Genomic DNA, 8,788 nt, shown 5'->3' on the forward strand with positions numbered 1-8,788 from the left:
GTAAATGCCTTGATTTTTTTTGGTTTGATTGTTGTAATATTGTTCGAAATTGATGGGTTTAATTGATTTTTGAATTTTCTGGGATGATTTTGAATTTTTTTGCGTTTAATTGATTTTTGAAATTGATTTTTCTAGGTTCTGAATTTAATTGATTTCGAAAATTTTGGGAATAATTTTAATCGATTTTTCTGGGTTCTGAGTTTAATTGACTTTGAATTTTTTTTTGCGTTTAATTGATTTTCGAAATTGATTTTTCTGGGTTCTGAGTTTAATTGATTTCGAAAATTTTGCTTTTAATTGATTTTTCTGGGTTCTGAGTTTAATTGATTTCAAAAATTTTGGGAATAATTGATTTCGAAATTTTTGGGGTTAATTGATCTTCGAAAATCTTGGGGTTTAATTGCTTTTCGAAATTTTGGGGTTAATTGATCTTCGAAAATTTTGGGATTTAAAACACATTCAAAAATTTTGTGGTTAATTGTGTTTCGATTTTTTTGGGTTTTTTTTTGTTATTTATTTATTAAATTATTTTGATTTTTGAGTTCGTACATGATGCATGAGTTTTCTGGTTTTTTTTTTTGCATTTTTTTTGTGAGTTTTATTGATTTCTGGCTTTTAATTGATGCATGTGTTAATTGACGCACAAGGATTCAAGACTTTGGTTTTGGAATATTGTTTTTGATGTTGTAGTTTTTTATTTGTATTTTTCAATATCAATTTAACGTTGAATTTTATTTTATGATTATAATTCATTGTATTTTTTTTATATTTTTTTTGTATTGTACAATAACAGTTTAATATATTGTTATATTTCATTGTCTTTTGCGCTTGTTCTAATTTATATTTTGATGTTCTAATTTATTTTAGTTGATTTAATTTTTAAATGAAAAAAGGCAAAAAAAATAAAAATATTTTGGGTAGTTTTGGCACCGGTTAACCGGTGCCAAAACCAATGAAATAAATATTTTGGTTCATTTTTGGCACAGGTTAACCGGTGCCTAATTGGGTATATGGCACCGGTTTTGAACCGGTGCTAAAAAGGGGGGTATTTGGCACCCCCCACATAGGCAGCGGTTCAAACCGGTGCCTTAGACCGGGTTTGAACCGCTGCCAAAGCACTTTTTTCACCTAGTGCTTTCTTTCTTCTTCGTACCTCCAAGGACTTCAATGGATTCAATTAGGGTTGGAAAGTATTTGGGAATAGAGAAGAAAAGGTAGTATGATGGTAAGAAAAGTTGAGATTTGGGTTTTGAGAATGCTAGGGTTTTTAATTCTGATTTTTCGGTCCCTATAATGCTGAACGAAGACCCCTATTTATAGGCGTAGGGATCTAGGTTTAGGGTTTTAGATCGAGTTGCGCCGTCAGGTGGTGCGCGCAACTCTCTGATTCGCGCTGGGTTCCGCGCGCATCTCAATGAGTCGTGCGCGCCAGGCGCGCGCAACATACTGAGTTGCGCTGGGATGCAGTTTGCCTTATACGAAAACGCGTATTTAAAACTTCCATAACTTTTGATTTCAAAGTTGGATTTATGCGTGTGAGATATCATTGGAAATCTCTGAATGTCTACTTTCTAATACCGTTAGAATTAGGTTAAAATCTTTTATGGATAGAAAGATATGGCCGTTGGGGTGCAAGGGTGTCAGTTTTAGGACCCGGTTTAGTGTTTTGATCATAACTTTTTCGTTTTAACTCGGAATTGGGCTTATAATATACCGTTGGAAAGCTCTTTTAAAGGGATATCCATTTGAATAGTTAATGAACGGAAATATGATGGTTGTTTTATCAGTTTGGCTCGTTTTTCAACAATGTAAGATCCATTGGATCGATTCATTGCATTTACCGCATTTAGGTCCGTTATTAATCAAGTTTAAACATGTATGAGCACGTTTTAGGCCTATTTAGTAATCGGAAAAGGATCTAATATTAGTTGGTCTCAAATATGAGTTTTAACTTACTTCATAATGCATTTCGTAGTCCATAAACACTTCAACTTTGATCTAACATGAAGAACGGATTTTTGTAACATCATCGCACTTCCTTTCGGGACAAGAGGCCAAAAGTAGGTATCTACAGTTAGCCCCACTTTGATCGAGTCTAGAATAGGCGATGATCAAGGTATTCAAGGAAATAAATCCGAGACTCACTCTGCGAAGTTCTCAAAGAATAGAGAATCTTTCAAAAATTTTAAGGATGTCGAAACGATCCTTGATTCGCTAAGTGTTCGGGACAAGTAGCTACTAAGGCAAGAAAAATTATTTTAGTCTTAGTGCGCTAAAGAATTTAGATTGATCCTTTGCAAATGTAGAACACTTTCACAAGTAAAGGTATTCTGGGTGATGTCATGTCATGAAAAGAAATTGGTTTAAAAAAGGAGTAAAGGGGATGATTTCCTTTCTATCATGTCATCGTTGGTCTAAAGTCCCTCAATATGTCATTGAAACTTTAGCTTGATTTTAATAAGGTGAAAGATGATAAAAAAAAATGTTTCGGCTTTCGCAGATGTTCAGCTTTCGCAGCCTTTCGGCTTTCGCAGCCTAAACATTTCGGCTTTCGCAGCCAGAATAGAGTTCTTGACAATTTGATCGTCAAATGACAGGGTAAAGTCGTATCCCCTAATCAAAAGTAATTACCTAAGTCCTCTAAATAAAGTAGATAGGGAAGTAGGGTCGAACTCCACAGGGAAACAAGTCTTTCTACTCCTAATTAATTATTATAATCTAAATTATCAAAGTAACCAATATTGTTGTAAATAAAGTCTGTACTACGAAGAATAAGATCGAAGGAAATAAAGTAGGGAGAAATTAAATATTAAAAGACCTAGGGCGTAGGTTCACTAATAAACAATATTCCAGGGCAAATCATAATAAGCAATCATCAAGCGTTGATTAATCAGATTACAAAGGGCTTTCGCTACGTATTATAATCACAGAGTTAATTTACCGGTATTAAATCTCATCTGTCGAATCTCGACTTAACCATTTATAAATTAGTCCGCCTATTGAAACTAAGCCTAAACATCAATTCTCATCTGTCGAATCTCTAATTAATATTGCTAAACATCAATTCTCATCTGTCGAATCTCTAATTAATATTGCTAAACATCAATTCTCATCTGTCGAATCTCTAATTAATATTGCTAAACTCATACAATTAAATCTGGTCAAACCTAATTGCATAGCATTAAATCAATCAATAGGAAATTAACCAAGCATTGATAATCAACAATCACAAATTTACCCCTTCATATTATTTATTAGATCCCCATAAACCCTAGAAATTAAACTACTCACGCATCATCATAACAAAACTAATCAAATAAATAAAGCAAAACATAATCAAAGAAGTAAATAAAATAGCTGAAATTAAAAGAGAAGAAATTGTTACCAAAAGAAATCTGGATTAATGAAAGTAATTAAGAACAAAGTTGAGAGAGAATTTAAGAGAGAGAAAATATCCAAAGTAGAGAGAGAAAGTCTAAAAGAGAAGGTAATCAAAAATTACGTACATAATTCGTACTTAAACATTCCTCAAAAAAAAATTAAAACAAAACTAATCATCTACTAAGAAAAACACGAGCCCGATCGGGCCCGCCTTTTTTCTCTGTCCACTGCTGGTGCGCCGCGCCCGATCGAGCTTACGCTCACCCGATCGGGCGCGCTTCTTCCTTAAGGGTGCCTTTGCGCGCAGCCGCCCGATCGGGCGTATGCTTGCCCGATCGGGCCCGGCTTCTTCTTCGAGGCTTGGATTTCGATTGGGCTCGATTCCTTTGCCCAATCTGGATTTCCTCATCGGGTCTTGATTAATTGATCCAATAGCCCCGATATCACATACCAAACTTTTAATCACCGGCTCTCACCGATCCTGGGCTTCAAGAATGGTCGTGTCCTTCTAGCTTCCGTAGTCGATCCATGAAAACCCGGGAAAATGCTCCAAAAGTGCAATTTCCTGTAAGGATAATTTGCCAATTACTACCGCTAGTTAATACCACTTTGTAAATTACTACCGCAAATTTAAAAAGTTGTGAATTATTACCGCTAAAAATTTTAAGATGTTGCGATTACTACCAAACCCCCATTAAATCACTAGTACAAAACTAACCTTAAGTAACACCCAAAAAGTGTTACATAATGTGGTAAAAGTGTTATTATAGACAATAGGTAACACTTTATTGGGTGATACTTCCGCCCATGTTACCTAAGGTCTTATGTAACACTTTGGGTTACGTATGGTAACACTTTCAAAAGTGTTACTATAAACCCTCTTATGTATTACTTTTTATATAATTAGTATCATTTTCAAAATGTTACTTTTTATATCTTATGTAACACTTACTTATCTTAGGTAACATTTTTCAATCATATAGTATCACTTTATCCGACATTATGTATCATTTTTTCGAACTAATATAACACTCTGTTGATTATTAGGTAACATTTTTTAATCATCTTTTGACATATAGTATCACTTTATTAGACATTATGTATCACTTTTTGCAAACTAATGTATCACCTTATTAATTATTATTATTATTATTATTATTATTATTATTATTATTATTATTATTATTATTATTATTATTATTATTATTATTATTATTATTATTATTATTATTATTATTATATATTATTTAAAATATTCAATTTTTAGATTTTTAAAAATAAGTATTATATTAACATATACAACTACAAATGTGAAATTAATATATATGAGAGAATAATTTGAATTGGTATTATTTCATAGTTTCATTACAAAAAAAAAATCCATAAACACCAATTTTTTTTTATTTGTCTAAATAATCTAAACAAAAAGAAAGTCAAATTCAGTCACTAAACAACCAAATTACAAAATACTCCGTAGAAAGAGCAAAATAACAGTCATTCCAGTAGAAAGCAGTCACCAGTAGACCAATCGTAATAGCAGCTAGCAACTGCTAGCGGTAATATAAAACAACAGCAGCTAGCAGTAACAGCGAACAACAGAAGCTAACAGTACCAGCAGCAAGCAGCAGACATCAGTACTAGCAGTTTACAGTAGCAGAAGCCGTTTACAGCAGCAGAAGCTGTTTAAGCAGCAGAAGCAGTTTACAGCAGAATACAACAGCAGACAATAGTAATAGCTGCAATAGTGACAGCAGTAATAGTGAGAGCAACAACAACACTAGATGTCTGCTACAAATTCTTTAAGGGAAGCCAATAATGTTGATTTAGAACTAAAGTCAACTGACACAATGAGAAATAAAGAAATAGTTAGCAGCCAAGAATAAAAGGCTTTAACAATCTAAAGAGGTAAGAACACATTATGCCCTTGATTTGCAACAAGTAAACCAAAATCAGCTATAATAAAGTTTGAACATATCATACAAAAGACCTCAAAATAATAACACATGCACTTTAAACTATAAATAAAGCAAAAATCTCACAAACTGGAAGTCTTAACATAATAATCAATTCATAACAATGTGTATTTAGAGAAGATTAAAGGATTCAAGACTTCAGATTTAATCTTAAAAACTGTAATTAATCATAAAAGGATTTAACAACACTTTGAGTAATTTTTTTTCTTCATTCTATATACCTTCTCTACTTCCTCCATTTATATTCTTCCGCCATGCAAGAAAATTAAAGCAACTTATCTGCGAATAGAGCATACATAATATATGTTGGGATCAAATTCTTTGAGCCTAAATTTGCAAGAGCCATTAATGTTAATTTTGAGCTATTTGGCTTAATTTCTTAGAGCCTAAGTATTGTAGGATTAATTAAAAGTAGACTATTAATGTTAATTTTGAGCTATTTGGCTTAATTTCTTAGAGCCTAATTTAAGTTTGCAAGAGCCATTCAAATCAAACCATTGAAACACATAACTAAAAAAAAATGATATAAGCGTGTGTAACTTATTTATAGATTAAATTATGATATATTATTGCTGACGTATAGAGTGAAATTCCAATAATACAGCATATGAATGTTATTTTACTACTGCCACATCGCCAATATCTATCTAAAAAGGTGAAATTTTCTTTTAAGTTAAAAAGAATCTATCAAACTGACCAAGATTCGTAAGTGTATAGATGATAATATGAAGGGAGCTATTGTCAAAACAACAAATTAATGTCATACAATTAAACTTCTATAAATTAAGAACAACATACAATAGAAATATAACTAATAAAAAAAAAACCTTAAGAATGGGGGAAGTAGCAGTCACATTGGTGGTGTTACCAATTTGTTTAGCTAGGCAGGCCATATAAGAGAAATCTCCCTCACCAACCGCAAGTATCCTCTGCTTGCTCCTGTCATGCATTTTTGTTTATCAGTTTAGTCACTGATAATAATTTGTTTTTCCCTAAGTATTCACCGCCCTTTATCTATGCGTCCCAAAATTTGTTTTAGGCACTGGATATTTATTCTTATCGATCATAACCACTAATATACATAAGAGCTTGTGGCAGTTGTAAAGATCCGTTTTTCAATTTCCTCTTCAAAGTAGTGGAAGTTTTAATTATATACTGTCAAATGGATTAGTCACTCTTATTTCTAGGAACATGACTGTTAAGAGGACAGAGAAAATCTTTGAAATAGAGAAAGAAGAAGTACCTGCTATAGTGAATGTGACTATGGTGACAACAAAGATGATGTTGAAGAGGTGCTTAGGGTGCTTCAGATCTCCATCAGACAGAGAAAGATGAAAAGTTATGCCAAAGTAACTAATAGTCGTAGAAATGAAAAAGGTAAATAAAGAAGTAAACTCATATGCTTTACACGTGAGGGTAAATACGTAAATAAACTTTTTGAGGGGTATTAAAGTCCTCACACTGTTCATAAGAGAAAGCTTATACTTTTTATAAGGTAGGGAAAAGTTACTTATATTGATGAGGGGCTATTGATACTTAAGTGTTTGGGATTTTGTTTCTACATTTCACACCACCCTGCATTACATTATCTGATTTAGAGTACCTATATAGCTTCTGAACTGTTAAGTTGTGATGTGCATTGAAACACAAGAGAGATATTGATTAATTTAAGCATCACTTACCCAAAGACCAAATCTGAACAAGATTTTTCAATATAATAAGCCCATATTTGTGTTTGACAATGCATATCCTTAGCTTATAAATAACTTCCATATAGCTATTGTAAGTCACTAAGTTGTAACAAAAGAATTCTCACACCAACATAAATACAACAGTTCCAAGAATCAAGAGACACCTACCTGATCCATATAAAATCCACCCAACTTTCTTAAATCATGAGATGACAGCCTTAGCAGTCCTAGATGCATCCTTTTTCGTTGGCTTGATGAGACTCCATGACCATTAAAACACAACGTATCAGTCATATTTAGGAATTCAGCAGATAAACCATGCCATCTAACCCAAATTAATGACTCAAACTCATAATGGGCAGACAACAAAACCATATAAAGAAACACTGCTTAATTACATTCAAATTGGTAATCACATATGAGTTTTACATATATCAATATATAAATAATTGTTGTTCCACAATTATCAATATATATAATTATTCATAGAAATTAACAGAAGACGCAATACCCGAAAGATAGATTGTATTAATATTCAGTGTGAACTCAACACAATTTCCTTCTTTCAAGAGGAAGGAATTCTCTTCCAAAACTTCTACTTACAACTTTTCCGAATGAGCTTACATTCTTACTACCCTTCCCTCCCTTCTATTTATTATAATATTCCCTCATAACAAACTAATAGTGATAACAAAACTAAACTCCCCCATATTAGTTAATTATTCTTCCTCTAACAAATCTAGTAACAGTTTTCCACATCAGCTAACAAGTTGCATCAAATTGCTGCTGGTTTGGGATTTATCTCAATTAGTTAGAAAACTTTTATTTAGGGATGAACATACTAATAACATCAACATTTTCGATTCATGTTTTTAAAGATTAAATTTAAACAATAATAGCCAAAGGTAAAAATAACTTAAAACAATTGAAACTGCAAATTAGTAAACATTCAATCATCTATTTCTGATTATTCATCAAAGGCAAATTATATGGAAACACAAATTTAATAATCGAAATCATAAAAATTTATCCAAAAAGTTAGAAAAATTTCCTCTTGGAGTCTGAAATCTACAGCAATGGTAATTCATATGCATATTTCGAACACCTAGGGCGGTAAAAATCAAGTTTACACGCAATAGTTCAATAGAAAATTAATTATAAGCAATAGTTTAATATTATAATCGAGTTTAGAAGAACGCTAAATTGAATATACTTACAATTAAATTAAGAATAAACCCTAGATTACGAAATTGAGATTCGATAATTGCATAAAGAGTCAACTAGTTACCCGAGAGAATTCATTTCAATGGATATCAAAATTGGCCTCAATTGATTTCAGAAGTCGCCCCAAAGGAGAACGTTGAGTGCGCTTTAATGGGAAAGAATGAGAGACGAGGAGATGTATGTGTCAGAAGGGGACTTCGGTGGAGGAGGGCTCTGGTGGAGGAAGGCTATAGTGGAGCACCGTGAGGAGGGCGGTTACGGTAGAGGGGAGTTGTGGTGAAGGACGTAGTGCTAAGAGGAAGCTAATGAAGAAATGAATCGAAATGCCAAAATAAGTTTAGGAAGGTAATGAAGAAAGGTCGTTTGTTTTAAATGGTACCTTTACTTAGTGAGCAATACTTAATACTGTATCAAAGTGGTACAATAGAGTGTTACTTAATATCAAAATGTTAGTGTGTTACAGTAAAGTGTTACTTAATATCAAAATGTTACAATCCAATGTTACCTAATGTTAAAGTG

General features: G+C 32.6%; 1 long non-coding RNA gene across 3 annotated transcripts; it reads right to left on the reverse strand.

Annotated features, from left to right (window-relative positions):
- Nucleotides 1-4,713: 4,713 nt before the first annotated feature.
- Nucleotides 4,714-8,587, reverse strand: LOC145630854 (uncharacterized). 3 transcript variants are annotated; one of them, XR_014112280.1, is made up of 5 exons: nucleotides 8,334-8,587; nucleotides 7,214-7,305; nucleotides 6,598-6,666; nucleotides 6,182-6,293; nucleotides 4,714-5,220 (listed from the first exon to the last, which is right to left on the reverse strand). It is a non-coding gene; the product is annotated as an uncharacterized LOC145630854 (long non-coding RNA). The 3 variants fall into 3 exon arrangements; XR_014112279.1 differs by having other exon boundaries at nucleotides 4,714-5,117; nucleotides 8,263-8,587; XR_014112278.1 differs by having other exon boundaries at nucleotides 8,263-8,587.
- Between the last annotated feature and the right edge of the window lie 201 nt (nucleotides 8,588-8,788).

Source organism: Chenopodium album, chromosome 5, assembly GCF_948465745.1.
Source record: "Chenopodium album chromosome 5, dcCheAlbu1.1, whole genome shotgun sequence".
Taxonomy (NCBI): domain Eukaryota; kingdom Viridiplantae; phylum Streptophyta; class Magnoliopsida; order Caryophyllales; family Amaranthaceae; genus Chenopodium; species Chenopodium album.